This window comes from Amblyomma americanum, unplaced genomic scaffold (assembly GCF_052857255.1).
Source record: "Amblyomma americanum isolate KBUSLIRL-KWMA unplaced genomic scaffold, ASM5285725v1 scaffold_13, whole genome shotgun sequence".
NCBI classification, from domain to species: Eukaryota; Metazoa; Arthropoda; class Arachnida; order Ixodida; family Ixodidae; genus Amblyomma; species Amblyomma americanum.
In genome coordinates this window covers 2,203,206-2,219,806 of record NW_027526485.1, presented here as the reverse complement: position 1 = coordinate 2,219,806, position 16,601 = coordinate 2,203,206, and the positions used below count along the sequence as shown (strand labels likewise).

General features: G+C 47.9%; 1 protein-coding gene across 50 annotated transcripts in view; it reads left to right on the top strand.

The window, feature by feature from the left end:
* Window positions 1–16,601, top strand: part of LOC144111913 (uncharacterized) — a 420,777-nt gene that overhangs the window by 312,024 nt on the left and 92,152 nt on the right. The gene's annotated exons all lie outside the window — the stretch shown is intronic.

Genomic DNA, 16,601 nt, shown 5'->3' with positions numbered 1-16,601 from the left:
TTCTTTAGTGTGGACGCTAAGCACTGGGAAGCGATAGCCCTCTTAACAGTCTTTGAATGGTTCGAAAGAAATGGCAGCAAATCTTTCTTGGTGAGTTCCCGCTTACATGCGGCAAGGTGTACGTTGGACAAACCGGACGGTGTCTTAATGAGCGCCTGCTTGAACACAAGAATTCATTAAACAAGAAAGGTGCCCATCTGCCTGACCACTGCCAAGCCTGTTCGAAAGTGAAACGTATAGCCTGCAAGCCTCGGCTATCGGATTGCAAAGTGCTCGTGAAAAGCCGAGATAAGACAGAACGTGAGCTCGTGGAAGCATTCTATATCAAGAAGCGAGGTGATTATTGCATCAGTGACACGTCAGTTGTTCTTTGCAACAGTGAATTGCTGTTTCGTGATGCACATCTGTGAGAGGCGATTGTCTGTCAACTGCGATTAAGAGCATGGATAAGGGCAGGGGCTATATAAACGCTCTTCATTGAATAAATCCTGTTGATAGTGCAGCGCTCGTCCTGTTCCCTTACTCGTCCGTGTTGCCATTTTTGCGCTCCCATGTCTTTCACGAATACGCACCAACAAGCCCAGTTGCAAGTACTTCTTAAAAACATGCTCGTTCGAAAACATTAACATGTGCACAACACATCGTGTACTCCTTAAAATAGACAAAAATGCAGAAAAATCTTTCTAACCACTACTCTAGTTTTAAAACACGGCTTCTAGTTCGGTACAAAAATTTGAAAATAAATCAGCGTTAGTTATGGATGCGTCTAGATGGTTCCATTCTCTTGTTACTAGCGGGAAGAAAGAATTTTTGAAAGTGTCACTGTGATAGGGATATTTGGTTAGCGTATACGCGTGCTGGTTTCTTAATGCACGTTTTTGTGGTAGTGAAATGTACTTTGATGAATCGATCTTAAAAGTGTTATTAAGGAGCTGATATAGAAATTTTAGTCGCACGCGCTTTGCCCTTGTTGATAATGTTTCAAACCCGGAGATTTCAGCTAGTTGTGTTGGTGAGTCGGTTCTTTTGTATCTGTTGTGAACAAACCTCACTGCTTTACGTTGAATTCTTTCAGGTCGTGAAATATTGGTTAAAGACTGAGGAAACCAAACAGTGTTAGCATATTCTAGTACAGGTCTAACAAATGTTTTATAAGCTAAAAGTTTAGTTTGTGTTGGCGCAAGACGAAGACACCTTTTAAGAAAAAACAGCTTTCGTAATGCAGTTGAAGGGATGTTGTCGATGTGTTTGCCCTATCTAAGATCGTTACTTGTTGTAACTCCTAAGTATTTGTGTTCATTGACGAAGGCCAGTGGAGTAACATTGATTTTGTACAAGAAATTTGATGGTTGCTTTTTTCTAGCTACTGCAATTGCTACAGATTTCACCTTGTTAATTGACATTTGCCAATCACTACACCAGTCCGAAAGTTTTTGCAATGATCTGTTAAGTATGACGTGATCTTGATGGCTTCTGATTTCTCTGTAAATTATGCAATCGTCTGCAAAGAGTTTGATGTTACAGGTAATGTCGGTGGTAATGTCATTAATAAATATAAGAAACAGCAGTGGCCCAAGGACAGACCCTTGAGGAACTCCGGATGTAACTGGTACCATTTCAGATTGAATGTTATTGTACAAAACGAGTTGGGAACGTTGCCGCAAGAAATCCAAACCAAAAGTTCCCCATCACCGATGTAACCCCGTAGTTTTACGATTAGTTTGGAATGGCATACGCAGTCGAAGGCTTTAGCATAGTCAAGTAATATGATGTTAATTTGGCTGTTATTGTCAATACTTAAAGCTAGGTCATGCACAACTTCTGTTAATTGAGTAAATGTTTATAAGCCGCGGCGAAATCCATGCTAATGAGGCGATAATAGGTTATTTCACTCTAGAAACTCTGTTATGTGCTTTGAAATTATATGTTCTAGTATTTTACATGCGGTACTAGTGAGTGATATCGGCCTGAAGTTGGAAACCGAAGAAGTATTGCCTGATTTATGGATCGGCAATACCTTGGCGATTTTTCAGTCGTTTGGCAGTCTGCAAGTGGCAACGGATTTACGATAGATTAGACCTAGGTACCTGCTGCAGGGTTCGGCGTATCGTTTTAAAAAGGCATTTGGAATTTCATCTGGGCCACTTGCTTTTTTACTGTCCAGGCCGAGCAGAAGATTGAAAACACCAGCGTCGGTAATGTTAAGGGGACCAATTTCTGATCCATTGCATAATTCTGCTCTGGGTATAACACAGTTGTCTACAGTAAAATCTGAACGAAAGAAATCATTATAAGCATTTGCTTTTTTAATCTTTTCTTCAACTGGCAAGTGTGAGGTATTATTTTTGTGCTAAAATGCTTCCAGAACCGTCGCGGATTATTCGTGAGGAAATTAGGAAGTGTAACCTGAAAGTAGTGTTGTTTGGCCATTTTTGCTTTTTGCTTAAAGTCTGAAGTAGCATGCGCCAGTTTACTTGTTTCAAGTGCGGTTACTCCTTTGGATTTCATGTTCTGCCTGAGCCATTTGACTCGTCGTTTTGCATATAACCTCACGTGTAATCCAAGGTTTTTTCGTTCGAGGGCGTTTTGTTAACAGCGGTACAAAATGAGATATACAGTGACCTAGAGTGTTCTTAAACATAAGCCAGAGAGCATTAATATCTGTATCTGTATTGCATGAAAGTGCGGAAAAGGAATGAAATTCATGTTCGAGATAAGTAAGTATGCTAGCATCGTCAGCTATGTCAAAATTACGCACCGTTGTTAATTCAGTTCGAGGCGTGATAGTGATTCTCAGGGGTAGTGCGCATATGGGAATATCATGGTCAGACATTCCTTTGATGATGTCAGTCTGGGACTGGTCCAGCAGAAAATTATCGCTGAGAAATATAAGATCAAGTATTGTTTTCGTTGTATCTTGCGTGCGTGTTGCACATGATACAGTTTGGCGAAGGTTAAAGTTCAACATTAAATCGACGACCTTATAAGTTGCAGGGGATGAGAGGTGCATATTAGTCAAATCCATCTCAGGTAGATTAAAATCACCCATGAGTATAACTCGAGTATTGGGATTGCGAATGTGACGTTGCATGATTGTTATGCTCTCGTGCCCTGAAGAAGGGCTACAATAAACACAACTTACGACAATATGAGCACCATTGGCTTCTAGCTTACAAAATATGGCCTCGGCTCCTTCTACATCTGGGAGGATGACAAAGGAAAAGTGTTGTTTTATTAGTAGCGCTACGCCTCCACCACGTGTCTGGCGATCTTTACATATTACTGAATAGTTTGGAGGGGCGATTTCATCATTCGAGATGTTTGTCGTCAGCCACGTTTCGGTGATGCCTACTATATCGGGATCGTGCTCTAGTCGTAAGTACTCAAAGTGATCAGGTTTGTTGAGGATACTACGGGCATTTATGTTTAGTATTGTTAAGTCCTTGATTGTGCCCTGCGTCGGGTGTTCTGCGACGGCGGCCGGCTTAGATCATCGTTTTTTCTTTCTTTCTTTCTTTCTTTCTTTCTTTCTTTCTTTCTTTCTTTCTTTCTTTATTGAAGACATTCCGTTACAGAAATGCCTTGGGGGACGCGACAAAAGGCAATAGAACATGCCTGACGGGGCCGCGCCCCCCTTGGCTGCGGCGGAAACAACATAACATAAGCACAATAAGTACAAAGCAAAAGAAACATCAATACTGCATGATATGAAAGGGCATGAAAAACACAAAAATACAGGTACATAAGAAACAATAAGTTGGATCAGTAGCGTGGTGTTATGAAAAACAGTCATCACAGGGAAGGTAAAGATCCGGAGTGAAGGCGAACGAAATTATCAGCACAGCATGGTATTTAGTTTTCATTTAAGAAAATGTCTCTAAGTGTTCTTCTCAGTCGTTGCACCTTGGTGGCAGTAAACAGTATCTCAGCTAATTCAGGATGCGCATTGAGGAAATCCGGAATCAAATAACTTAGTTTTTGATCACCGTATGTTGTACGCGAACGGGGCCTTGGTATTAAGTTTTGTCGCAGATAATAAGGACCAGGTTGGGCATGATATTTAGTTTGAAATGTTATATCTGTTTGGTGAAGACGCGAAATTTCCAGGGCCAGTTTGTGTTTATGGAGTTTGTGAATGGGCATTATTTTATTACTTTTAAAATGAGGTGCAGTGTCCTCCGAAAGATCTAAATTGCCTATTGCTCTCACTGCTCGCTTTTGCAAAGAGAAAAGACAATCCAAATTTGTCTTAGTCGTTGTAGCCCATACTAGGAAACAGTAACAGAAGCGTGAATGCAAAAGCGCATAGTAGATTTGCTTTTTTACAGCAGACGGAACATGGTATCTTATCTTGTTTAAAATTCCCACGGCTCACCCAAGGTCCCTACGCAGTACGTCAACGTGAGGCGTCCATAAAAGGTTCTCCTGGAATATTACCCCCAAAAATCTAACTGTAGTCGATTGTTCGATAGTAACGTTATGAAATTTTAAGTGCAAGTTCGTGGGTGAATGGGTTCCCCTCGGTCTAAACAGTATGTATTTAGTTTTACTTGTGTTTAATTGGAGTCTGTTCGAAAGAAGCCATAAGTTCAGTCCAGTTAACCATTCGTTGGCCTGATGAAACACGTCCACAACGTCAGCGCCCGAGAAAAACACATTCGTGTCATCTGCATATAAAATTAACTTAGTGTTATTTATTATGTTTACAATGTCGTTTATATATAGTAAAAATAGTGTCGGACCAAGTAATGACCCTTGAGGAACTATGTCATTTCTTTTGTCATCCCATACAAATATGCGGCTGTTGATGTAAAGTTTATCAAGTGCCATTGAATTTTCTCACGTTTGTCATGGTGCGGCTTAGATTTTTCCCACAATTTCTTGTGCAGTTCTCGTATTTTTGGTGAAAAATCTTTCCCAATCGAGTATTCCGTTTCCTTTAGCTTGTGACAGTTTTTCAGTATTTCGGATTTCTGTCTTGTATCAAAGAGTTTAAAAATGACCGGCCGTGTTTTATCGGGTCCTGGTCTACCTAAACGATGTATTCGTTCAATAGCAACTGGGTCTAGCTCTAGGGTGTCTTGTATTATTTCTTTGTTGACAGTGCTTTCAAGAGAGTCATTAGTTTCACCATCATTTTCAGGTAAGCCGCATATGATCAGGTTTGGTCGTCTACTGCAGTCGTGGAGGTCATCAATTTTCTGTTTAATTTTCTGTTTAATCAATTGACTGTTTAAAATCAACTTTCTTGGCAAACTGAGGATGCAGCCGGATGCGATCAGATTGCAGCTGTTGGAGCCCGCATGGCGGCCAGCTTATCCTGCAGCAGTTGCACTCCTCGCCGCGAGTGGCGCCCCCGTTGGCGCCGGAGTTATGTTTGCCCATTGCCTATAGGGTTCTGGTCTAAACTGCTATGCTCCTCTCCAATGCTCAAGTGCGCTCCGACTTTCTAAGCCTGGCGCACAGCAGCGCGCCAAGCAAGCCACCGCCGCCAGCGCTTCTGTCAAGGGCGCACAATGTCTTGGCACTCTGCAAAGTTCGCCGAGCAGCCCCTTCCTCGGCTTTGATAGGAGCACTTGTCAAAAGCTAAGCACGGAGTGATGTTATCGGCACACTGCCAAGGTCTGCGCTGCGGTCAGCACGAAAACTGAGGAACGCGGTACCAAAAGCTAGGGGGTGGGTTCATTACGCGAGTGTGACGACCGCCCATAATGCGCAGGTCCACACGGGACGGAGAGGCAAAGAGACACCGTATGGCTCAGTTTAAACAAACAGATATATTCAATAATTACACATGATTAAGATTATACATCAGAGGCTGGGGCGTCCGAGCTTACGTGCCGACGACTTCATGGGGACGATGGACGGGCTCTGGAGTTGAGCTCGAACGGTTGCTGGCAGAAGCTGCACGCCATCGGGCTTCGGCGCTGAATGCCCCCTTGGCGAACGATGTCGTCCTGAGCGTCCTTCTTCGGTACTCCTTGTCGATTTTTATATCCTCTTATCCCCACACTCCCTAGGGTGAGGACGCCCACGCCGGAGTGGGGGGGGGGGGGGCCTAGGGCTTTCACTTGGGCGCACAAACACACCACCGCACTTATGGTCTCGCCCCCCTCACGTGTTGAGTCCGAGGGAAAGACGGTTGTCGTCGAGGTAGCGCATAGCGTCGGCTGTGGTAAGGCGCGCTCTGGCCTGCTGACGGTTCCCGCGGGTCACCGGCCTCCGTTCTCCATCAAATGACACTCGCCCCTCAAGGCCGGAACGCGAGGTCACTAAAAGGCTGGGAAAGTGGTCCCTTGTCCTGGGATGTGCTCGGGAGGGTTGATTGATGATGCCCGCCGTCTTGCCACGGGGCCAGGCTTGCCGAAACGAGGCCCCCCTGGAACGGCCACGGCAATTGGGGAAGATAACGCCCGTCTCCCTGCGGCGGCGGCGGCGTTCGTCTCGTGCCGACACTATGGAAAGGGGGTCCGGTTGTCACCGTTCTCCTCTCTTCCAGCTGAATTGTTTTCCTTTGAGTGCTTTCGCCGCCACTGGAGGCTCCGTCTACGCCGCGCCGTCGAACGCGGACCATCGTAGCACACACAAGGAACGTCACACTCGCTCACCCTCCAGAAGAATGTTTGAGTCCATGCAGCTCCCCTTGTCTTTCTGAATCGCCTCGCACAGTGCGTCCGACAAAACACTTTTCGCTGCACTCAACACCACTGCACAACACCATATGCCTCAGCTGACATAACTGGCGTCTCCAGGGGCAGCACTGATCTTCTTTTACAGATAAACATGAAACTCGGCACCCAAACCTCTCCTTTCTAGTCTAAACTGGACGAAATAAATTTACCACAGTTACAAAGGAGCTCCCACTTCTAGCACGATCACGGCACAGACAAAAATAAAGATAACGAAAGGAAGTAGGGCAGGTTCTGCATGCGCTCCGCATGCTCTCCTCTGAAGGTGTTAGTTAATGACAGAAAGGTTTAACTACCAACTCCGATAACTTAACACATACGCATATAGCAATGTTATGAGCTGCGGCATTACACAATTCTGACCAGTTCACAACTCCGCTCTGTTTACGACATTAGTCCGACTTAGCTTTCCGATTTCGCAGCGGATATCGGCCTTCATGAGTCATACTAAGTAAGTCTGTGACCCTTTGTCTGCTTTGGGACTCGCGAGGGCTCGTGGCAGGAGCCTCTCCTGGCGTTATCTGCGCGGCAACCTCGCGCGCTTCTTCTTCTTCTAGTAATGCATGAAGTAAATCCGGTGGCATTCCGGCCGTCACCTCTGGCGCCTGCCGAACAAATGCAGGAGAAGGCGTTTCTTGCGAACTATCTGCGCGCTAAGCTTTACTTCTGTCCCCATCAAAATCCGCGCTTTCCCTTTCCTCATTTCGTGAATACTGAACCGGTGCCGACTTGAGGCGATTTGCGTGTATCCTTATCAAGCGCCGGTTCACGTCTCGGACTCTGAAGTTTACCGGAGAAAGCTTCTCGACAACCTCACACGGTCCTCTCCACTTCGTCTGGAACTTACGAGCTAGCCCAATCTGCCTTTGGCAGTTTTCAATGTACACGCTGTCCCCCACATCAAACGGCGCGTCTCTAGCACTGCGATCGTGCACCTCCTTCCTGTGCTTCGCCGCTTTCTTTAAGGCCTCCTTTGCGATGTCCCTCGCCACTTGCAAGGGCGATTCTAGGTCAACCTTATAGTCGTCCAGTGAAGCGTATGGGACACGACGGGGGCCCTCTGGCACTTCACTAGGCTGGTCCGGGTCTCGGCCGTAGAGAAGAAAAAATGGCGATTCGCCCGTGCTCTCGTGTGCTGAGGAATTGTAGGCAAACATTGCATACGGGAGCCACAAGTCCCAGTCCCACTGGTCGCGCGAAACAAAATGCGACAGGAACCCGGCCACGGTTTGGTTCAGTCGCTCCACCGCGCCGTTGCAAGCCGGATGGTACGGTGTTGTCTGCTTCTTAGCGCTCTTAAGCAGCTCGCAAACTCTCCTCATTAGCTGCGACACGAAGTTCGTTCCCCGATCTGTCAAGAGTTGCCTCGGGGGTCCATGTCGGAGCACGATCTGTTCTACAAATGCTCTTGCAACCGTGTCTGCCCTCTGATCTGGGAGTGCTACCGCTTCCGCGTATTTTGAAAGGTGATCGACAAATACTAAAATGTACTTGTTTCCGGAAGTGGTCGTGGGCAATGGGCCCATTATGTCCATACCTGTCCGCTCGAAGGGAGCCGAAACCTCAGGGAACGGCTGAATTGGAGCCGGTCTTCGTCTCTTGGGTGTTTTTCTTTCGAGACAGGAATGACACTTCGCACAGTAGTCTCTAACATCCTGTCGCATGCCACTCCAAAAGTGCAAACACTCCACACGCCTGCGTGTCTTCGCTACGCCAAAATGACCGGCGCATGGCGCATCGTGAAATGCGCGAAGAACCCTTTCTGTCCACGACCAAGGTATGACGACTCTCTCCCAAGCGGTTTTCTCTGGTCTCCCTTTCCTGGTTGGCCTCGTGCACCGACACAGGGTGCCGTCTTTGCCAATGAAATAACCTAGCTGTTCGGGGTGAGACGGTGCGCCCTCTAAGCTTTCGATTATTCGCTTCAGGTCAGGATCTTTGCACTGCTCTGTGCGTAATTCAGCGGGGTCGACTACGGGGACAAACTCATCTATAGCTGCCACGGCAGCTGTGCGGCTGAGTGCATCAGCATTCAGATGTGTCTTTCCTGACTTGTGCTCAACTTCAAAGCAGTATTCCTGCAGGTGTAGATTCCATCTAGCGAGTCGCGAGCTAGGGTCCCTGACACTCATCACCCATTTCAGAGGATGGCAGTCTGTGACTAGCTTGAATTTGCGGCCGTAAAGGTAGCATCTGAAGTGCTTTACTGCCCAGACAACGGCGAGGCACTCCCTTTCCGTAGCTCCGTACTTTTGCTCTGTGGGGCTCAGCTGTCGGCTAGCAAAAGCAACGGGATGTTCTTTGCCCTCGATAACCTGAGATAGCACGGCACCAACTGCGAACTTTGACGCATCTGTGGCCATAATGAAGGGCAAATTAAAATCCGGGTGGCGCAACAGCGGTGCACTCATTAGCTTCCTTTTCAGGGCCCCAAAAGCCTCCTCCGCGTTTTCGTCCCAGCGAAAGGCGACATTTTTGGCTGTTAAGGCGGTGAGCGGCTTAGCGAGCTTGGCGAACTCCTCTATGTGCCTTCGGTAGTAACCGATCAGGCCGAGAAACTGCCGGACCTGGCGGACGCTAGTCGGGGATGGAAAATCCGAGACACACCTTAGTTTCTCAGGGTCCGGTCGCACGCCGTCAGCTGAAACAACGTGCCCGAGGTATTTTACCTCGTTTTTGCGGAATTGGCACTTAGAGGGCTTCAGCTTGAGACCCGCTCCTCTTAGTCGCACCAAAACCTGCTCAATATCGCGCAAATGGTTCTCAAAACTGTCAATGTATATGATTATGTCATCCATATACACGAAGCACAGCCTCCCCAGAAGACCTGCCAGGATAACATCAGCGGTTCTCTGCCAGACAGCAGGGCTGTTGGCCAGACCCATCGGCATTCTTTTCCATTCATAGTGCCCTGAGGGCGTGTTGAATGCCGTTTTCTCGGCATCTGCCGGATCCATTGCTATCTGCCAGAATCCCGCCGCCATGTCCACTACCGTGAAGTACCTGGCAGAGCCCAGCTGAGAAAGCGTCTCCTGTATATTGGGGATGGGGTATAGATCGATGCGAGTTACGGCATTTAGTTTGCGGTAGTCCACTACCAATCGATACGAGCCATCTGGCTTTTCCACCAATAGTGCTGGTGCTCCCCAGGGTGACTTTGAGTGTTCGACAATGCCGCGATCAATCAGGTCCTTCACCTGCCGCTCCATCTCCTCACGTTGGGAGTAACGAATCCTGTACGCACGCTGGTAAACGGGCGATGAAGTGCCGGTTTCTATCCTGTGCTTTATAACGCCACAGCGGCCCAAATCCAGGTTGGATGCGGCGAATACCTCCGAGTAGTCGTTCAGCAAACCAGCCAGAGCCTCCCTCTCCCTGGATTTTACGTGAGAAAGATCGAACGACACCTTTGGAGCAGCCGAAGGACTAGCAAGCTCTACAGTTGCGAGTACCGTATCGGTGGGCTCACGTTTCTCTATCGCAGAGGTGAAGAAAGCCAATGTTTTGTTCTTGGGAAGGCTCAGTGGCTGCTGGCTACAGTTAACCACCCGTAGGGGCACTCTGTGGGCGTCATTAACTGTCACGAGGCACGCGGCTGCCTTCAGGCCATTGCTGAGAGAGTCGACCGGCTCAAGCACTCCCACGGCGCCGCTCTCTACATCTGAAGGCACAAACGCGTACAAAATGTGCTCCGACCAAGGAAGGACGACTGCCTCATCGACCAGCCTGACGGCAACCCGCGAATACACCTTCTCCAATGATCCCACTGTTTGACGGGTGTCAATATCGGTAATGCGAATCTCAGCCCCTCTCCTGTTCAAAAACGGAACTTTTGAGCCGCCCGCATTAACCTCTTCCTCAGAGAATGAGACTACTACCTTCCCTTTTCTCAAAAAATCCTGCCCTAATATACCTGACACTCCGTTTGGCAGAGACACCGTGTCCGGGCATACGTAGCAGGGGTGCTCCAATGCAATTCCGCCGTGAGAGAAGTGTAACCGGTAGAGTCCACTTATGCCAAGAGGATCCCCTGTTATGCCTACAAATTTGGTTGCCATACCACCAGACGCTTCCAACACCTCGCGGTCCCCCTTCCTTTGAAGCGTGTTTAAACTGCTCTCCTTAAGCAATGTCACCTTTGACCCCATATCTATCAACAATTCCATGCAGCAACCATTTAACTTGCAACGCACAACAGGGCATGCCTCGTCGGCCACGCAAACCACCACCACCTCATCATCCACTGCTCCCTCCCCATGCTCCTCAGGATGGGGAGGACTATCTAGTTTTTTGTCTCGGTATCTGGAGCCCCGCTGTAGGCTTGCTTAGGGCGTGTCTCGCCTGCTTCTCTTTGTCGCTCCCCACGGCGCACGTTTTGGCAAAACCTGGCGATGTGTCCGCGACCCTGGCAAGCAAAGCATACGATTTCTTCAAAATCTCGCATACCGCGCCTGTAGCTTTGTGGCGGTCTCCGGTTTCCAGCGAATGGGCGCTGTTGAGCGTGCGCTTCCACCTGGCGTTCCACCTGCTGAGATAGCAGCTGTTCTAAGCGATCTAACCGCTCTGTCAATAGAGCAACCTCAGGGTTGAGCACCGCTCTCTCTATGACGCGTACTCTCGCTGCGGCTGTCGTTAACGCCTCATTTCGTTCCTCATCCAATGCGGCCGCCACGGCTTGGTCGAAATTGCTCGGCTTGCGCGAGAGCACGAACCAGCGCACGGGGTCTTGCAGACCAGCCACGAACAAAGCGGTCATTTCCTCTTTAAGTAGATCCTCCGCGTATTTCTTCCTTAGCTGGTCTCCGTCCTCCTCCCTGCTTAACGTATCGCGTGCTAGGCGCTGAAGCCGCGACGCAAACGTTCGCACATCCTCCCCTACCATCTGTCCGGCGTCACGGAACCTCTGTACCCGCACGTGACGTGGTTCAGTGTCGAAATGCTCAAACGCGAGCTTCTTAAATTCCGCAAATGATTTTGTGGATTTTACTTTTTCATCTCGCCATGCAAAATCATAAGCAGCTCCTGCCATCTTACACCTCGCCATTCCCGGCATTTGAGCATCGGACCATCCCCCCATTTTCCCAATCTCTTCTAGCATGGAAAAGAAATCGCAGATTGGAACCCCTGTCTTATCTCCTGTAAACGTCGGAATGACGCTTCCTAATGCCAGCATGCTTGCTCCGAGCGACGGCTGTGGAGTGGGAGCTCCCTTAGATACAGACTTTTTTTTTTTTTTCAAGCCCTCCGGTGCCTCAAGCCTCTCAAATGGGGGTAATAGTCCCACAATCAGTCCCGTGATTCCCTTTTGATTACAATTTTGAAGTCATGAATGTCGCAGCATTCAGAGGACATTTGCTTTTGAGACCCCACTTCTGACACCAGTGTGATGACCGCCCATAATGCGCAGGTCCACACGGGACGGAGAGGCAAAGAGACACCGTATGGCTCAGTTTAAACAAACAGATATATTCAATAATTACACATGATTAAGATTATACATCAGAGGCTGGGGCGTCCGAGCTTACGTGCCGACGACTTCATGGGGACGATGGAGGGGCTCCGGAGTTGAGCTCGAACGGTTGCTGGCAGAAGCTGCACGCCATCGGGCTTCGGCGCTGAAGGCCCCCTTGGCGAACGATGTCATCCTGAGCGTCCTTCTTCGGTACTCCTTGTCGATTTTTATATCCTCTTATCCCCACACTCCCTAGGGTGAGGACGCCCACGCCGGAGTGGGGGGGGGCCTAGGGCTTTCACTTGGGCGCACAAACACACCACCGCACTTATGGTCTCGCCCCCCTCACGTGTTGAGTCCGAGGGAAAGAAGGTTGTCGTCGAGGTAGCGCATAGCGTCGGCTGTGGTAAGGCGCGCTCTGGCCCGCTGACGGTTCCCGCGGGTCACCGGCCTCCGTTCTCCATCAAATGACACTCGCCCCTCAAGGCCGGAACGCGAGGTCACTAAAAGGCCGGGAAAGTGGTCCCTTGTCCTGGGATGTGCTCGGGAGGGTTGATTGATGATGCCCGCCGTCTTGCCACGGGGCCAGGCCCGCCGAAACGAGGCCCCCCTGGAACGGCCACGGCAATTGGGGAAGATAACGCCCGTCTCCCCGCGGCGGCGGCGGCGTTCGTCTCGTGCCGACACTATGGAAAGGGGGTCCGGTTGTCGCCGTTCTCCTCTCTTCCAGCTGAATTGTTTTCCTTTGAGTGCTTTCGCCGCCACTGGGGGCTCCCTCTACGCCGCGCCGTCGAACGCGGACCCTCGTAGCACACACAAGGAACGTCACACGAGTATATACGGTATTTTTTTTTTTTTTTGCTTGCCTCAACAGTGCCATGCAGACACACCGCAAGTATCGTTGACGGAGTAAAGTGCTTTGGTCCACGGCTGCTGTAAAGTTGATCTTAGTCGAGGGGGCACACTAACCTGTTCATCTTCAGTGGCAATAGCTCTACTCGATGCAGGAATCCAGCTCTGTACCACATGACTGCAAGCCATACCTTGTCTGGATTTGAGCGGCACGAGCAGATCAGCTTCACAGGACGCTGAGAGAGACCACTAGGCTACAGCCAAACATGCCTCGTGTGAAGCACTGTGCAATGCTCCATCCGGCAGCACTGCCCACTCATCGCCATCTTCTATCTAGCAGAAGTCCGTACTTTTGCACCGATTCGAATGCAATAAATATTCTCTGTAGTTTCCAAAATTCCAAAATTTGGCCCGGCCGACTTTCAGCATTTGACCCTGGCCGATTGGATCATAATCGATGTCCAACCACAATTGAGTGTGCCTGAAATGTAGTGACCTTCAAATTTGGCCCAAACCAATGCCAGAATGCTCTCGCTCGACGTTTGGGTGTTAAACACTGCCTTTTTTTCTTTTGCATAAAGTCTCTAGGGAGCCAATTCATCTTAACGGAGTTCGTCATAATGGTAGCCTGCTGTAATTGTTGTTTGAGCGATTGTTGGTAATCCAGCAAGTTTTCATCAGGTTGCATGTTTATTGGCCTTAGCCACTTGGTGTGAGAGACAGGGTCAAATACAGTGGAGAAATCTGAAAATATAAAATCTATCTAGGAAGACCCCACTTCTGTTTCATAGAAAGCGAGCAAATAGGGCGGTTATGCCTTACTCCCCTAAATGTACTCTCCTTGGGAGCTTGTGTACACTACCTGAGCATCTTTCTCACACTCTGAACACTGTAGCCCTGGCAGACGGCGAACGAAGGGAGGACGAGACACGCAGTGCGCTGACACGCATTGCGTTCGTCGTCTGCCAGCGCTACAGTGTTCACAATGTCAAACCAACTCACCCTGCTTTCTCACACCTTCCTCACACCCTGCTTTCTCACACAATAACTTCTGCTCGTTTGGCCTCAAGTACCACAGGATAACAAAAATACAATGACACAACTAATAATGGATGAGGAAGGGCATGCACTGAAGGAGGACAACCGCGCTCCATAAATACAATGACACTAATGAAATGAAAGACATGCGCAAGACAACTGCATGCCACGTCACATATCACATAAGAATGCGGGGGGCTGACCTTCCGTGCAGCACTTAGTGACGCCGCCTGGCAGCCTGTTCCACTCATTGATTGTCTACGGAAAGAATGAGGTTTTGTAAATGTCTGGCCTACATTTAATCTCTCGGACCTTACACCGATGATCAAGACGTCTAGAAAAAAACTGAGGTAGAAGCAGGTCTTTGTCAATGCTCAGCTTTCCAAAATGGATGCGATGCATGATTTGCAACCTCAAATGTTTCCTGCGGTTAGCTAAAGATCCCCAACCATGGTGGTTTTTAAGAGATGTGACACTAGTTGAAAAGCTGTAATTATTGGACGCAAATCTAGCAAGATTATTCTGGACGCGCTCGAGCATGTCACATAAGTAAGCAAACTGGGGGTCCAACACAGGGCAGGCATATTCAAGAATTGGTCGTATGTAAGTGATATACAGGAGTTGTTTGACATTCGACTGTGCTTTATTGAAATTTCGAGTTAAGAAATTACGAATTCTGCAGGCTTTGGGTGTAATATACTCAACTTGCCTCGTCCACGTTAGGTTAGATGCAAAATAAATGCAGAGATACTTATATTCAAGTACTTTTTGCAAGGGAACATTATGTAATGAGTAACTTGTTTGCAATGGGGAACGCTTGCGAGTGAAAGAGATAAATTGGCATTTTGTAGCATTCAAAGGCATTTACCATTTTGAGCACCAGCACTGGATGGAATCCAAGCTTCGCTGAAGTTTTAACGCATCAGAGGAACTTTCCACAACATGGTAAATGACACTGCTTTGTGATATTTATACTGACGTCAAATAGGTGCGCAAAAACACACTTATATTTCAAATGCATGACTTTCAAAAATTCAACCAACCTAGATAGGCAGGAATTAACACCATATTTAAGAACATCTCCTAAAAGTTGACCAACTGTGAAATTTTCGGCCACCTGGCTTTAATATTAACAAAACTGTTTCGTTCTGTAGCATGTCCCCTTAATATGCAGTTTTAACTACTGGAGATACTAGGAGGTGCATAAAAATCTGTTTTCAAAAAGGTCTCCTCAGTTAATTTTGTAGTAAGTGACCATGTTCATGTTAGAACGGCTACTTGGGCTAGTTGGTATAGATTCATTGCTATGAGGCAGTGTGCAGAGAGGACGGACAATAAAAGACACACAGCAAGGCGCTATTGTCCATGTTCATGGCTGGTGGATAATGTCTGAAACTCAGGAGAGAGGCTGTCTCCAGCATTGTGTACAGGTTGCAGCAGGCAGCTGCTGTCAGCACTCGTGTTGTGGGTCAGGTTGCATTGGGAAAGAATTGGGCCAGCAGAAATTTTCTTGGTGTGACGTGTTACCAAAGTTAAGTGTTTGTCCTGCAGCGAAGCGAGTGCTCATAGTAATTTTTCTCAGTGGTGGAAGCAGTCTGAAAAAAATAAATAAACTGTCAGAGTGAGAAAAATGAGATTCCTCCTGTTCAGTCTCCAGCTCATGAGTACGCCTTGACTTTGAATTTAATTGAGTGTTTGTTCTTTCCAGTGGAATATTCAATAAAAAGAAGACTTGGAACCAAAGGCTTTAATTACATTTTGATATCCTTGTGGGAAGGCAGTTTGCATCATTAAGTAACTGCTGGCTGTGAAAAATTATTTGCTTTATGCATACCACCACAATTTGGTGGCGTAGGAATAAAGCTGATAGTAAGAGTAATACTTGTTGGGGGGCTAGTTGGTGCATGTTTCCAGAAGAGGGTTGTAGCACCGAAAAAGACAAGCGCCTGTCCCGTCTCGCTTGCTATGTGCTGTCTTTTTCGGCGCTACAACCCTCTTCTGATAGTAAGAGGCTGTGTCGTGTGGGTCCAGTACTGAATGGCCTTTTGTTCTGTGTATTTTTCTTCCCAGGGTTTGGGAATTATTTGTGCGTGTTGTGCTTCTGAGGAGTTTGTTCTTGGTTAGTCTCTGTGGTCTTCACACTGTTTTTTTTTTTTCTGATTTTGCTTTGGTGTAAGTAGAGGCTGAGACAGACAGCTGCAGTGGATTGGAAATATTGAACTTTGTATTTTAATGCATTAGCCGCACCATGTCTGGGAGAGGGAAGAAAAAGTGTCCAGAGGTGCAGTGTTGTGTGCACTGGCATACTCTCACCTGGCAGATGTCACCTGCCACGGGAAGTGGCACAGCAAGAATGAAAATGACCACAAAAGACTCCGCAAAGCTGAGCAAAGAAGTACAGGGCAAAGTATATGCGAAAATATGATGAGAAGAGAAAGCAAGGAGACTGCTTCTGCCGTGAATAGAAAGAATGCACAGCTGGCAGGGTTCAATTGGGTTAATGGTCCCCTCTCCTCGGTCTGCATATTGATTGGCCCTTTTCCAGAATGAGAAGAGTGGGAAAACACTCC